The following is a 1,668-nucleotide window of genomic DNA, read 5'->3' as shown; positions in this document are numbered from 1 at the left end:
CGCCCGCATGCGGGACTTCACCTTATTTGGCACGGAAATGGGTGAACACATATATTTTTGGAAAGAGGACATCACAACGATCATTTTTATTTAAAAATATCATTACTTTAAAGCCAAATATGCAACTGGGGAGACTTGTAAAGATCGTGTATACGCCGAACCGCCTCTCAGTCACATCGACGCTAGAACGTCATAACGCCTACATGCATGCACCGATTTGGCTGAAAATTTGTATGCGGGGGTTTCGAGGGTCAGAGAATTCATTTCTGGTGTCATCTTGAACATTCAAAACCGTTCTGAGGGTGTCATCGGGAACCTCATACTAACCTATTTTGTGTCCCGGAGAATAAAGAGAACGGTTTTGAATGTTCAAGGTGACACCAGAAATGAATTCTCTGACCCTCGAAACCCCCGCATACAAATTTTCAGCCAAATCGGTGTATGTATGTAGGCGTTATAACGTTCTAGCGTCGATGTGACTGAGGCGGTTCGGAGTATACACGATCTTTACAAGTCTCCCCAGTTGCATATTTGGCTTTAAAGTAATGATATTTTCAGATAAAAATGATCGTTGTGACGCCCTCTTTCCAAAAATATATGTGTTCACCCATTTCCGTGCCAAATAAGGTGAAGTCCCGCATGCGGGCGCAAGTTCCGCACCCGTCCGCACGTCCTACGCGGAACTCCGCAGCTTCCGCGCTTAACTGTATAACATCACAGACACCCACGTCACGCATCTGGATGCGGCTAAGCCATCAGGAGTCTCATCACCGTGAGATCGCTGGGACTGACCAATGACCGGTGACTTAGTGCTCACGAGAGGAGAGAGCGGGGCCCTGGCGCGCAATCTCTCATACTATCACATCACGCGGCTCGGCGGCGGCTCTGTCCAAACAGACAAGTTGCCCTAGGTCGGGGCTGGCGCTGCTGGCGCGGTCCTCGGCACCGCGGTGCGGTCAGCCCCCGGGCGGGGAGGGGCGGCGGACGGCACGGAACTCACCCTGCCGGATAAGATAGCGAGAGCGAGAAGGGCCCGGGACGACGGGACGAGGCCGCTGTGACGGGCTCGTGTACCGAGTTTGCTCTGCAACACATGTGTGTGTAATGTACACGTCGTCATGCGTAAGAAGCTGACGTTACACACCGCGTGTCTACCGCATGTGCGGAGAGAGGACTTTGAATCGGGATTTTACCGTTGGCGTTTTACTGAAAAAGTCACCCCTACCCCACCCTATACCCCCATCTCTCTCCTTGCTCCTGCTCCGCGCTCCCTCCGTAGCGGACCCCGTTTCCCTCTCCTGTACTCAGGTGTTGTGCGCGCGCGGAGGGGAGGAGGGCGAGGAGGGTGGACAGGTGGGGGAAGGGGAAGAGGACGGGTCAATGACCTGGTGGACACGTGTGGCCGAACGTTAACGAGTAAGCGTCCTTGCTATCGCTCGCACCCTCGCTTCCTCCTCCCCTATACGTCCATAGATGAGGTTCACATCTTTCTTTGTCTCCCTCTCTCTCTCCCTCGCTCCTCTCGCACTATACCCGCTCCTGCTCTCTTTCTCGCTCTCCCCTCTCATTACCGCCATACAGTCATGTGGCGGGTGGATCAGCTGATGGACAAGAAAGAGTCGCTCTGTGCGAACATAGGGTCCTCCCCCCGTGCCTCCCCCCGTGCCT

At 54.0% G+C, this 1,668-nt stretch overlaps 1 protein-coding gene across 1 annotated transcript in view; it reads left to right on the top strand.

Annotated features, from left to right (window-relative positions):
* Positions 1-1,668, top strand: part of LOC113217974 (JNK-interacting protein 1) — a 22,041-nt gene that overhangs the window by 15,466 nt on the left and 4,907 nt on the right. The gene's annotated exons all lie outside the window — the stretch shown is intronic.

Source organism: Frankliniella occidentalis, unplaced genomic scaffold (genome assembly GCF_000697945.3).
Source record: "Frankliniella occidentalis isolate FOCC.00 unplaced genomic scaffold, Focc_3.1 Scaffold495, whole genome shotgun sequence".
Taxonomy (NCBI): Eukaryota; Metazoa; Arthropoda; class Insecta; order Thysanoptera; family Thripidae; genus Frankliniella; species Frankliniella occidentalis.
Note: the sequence above shows the minus strand (reverse complement) of the source record. Positions and strands in the feature narration are given on the sequence as shown.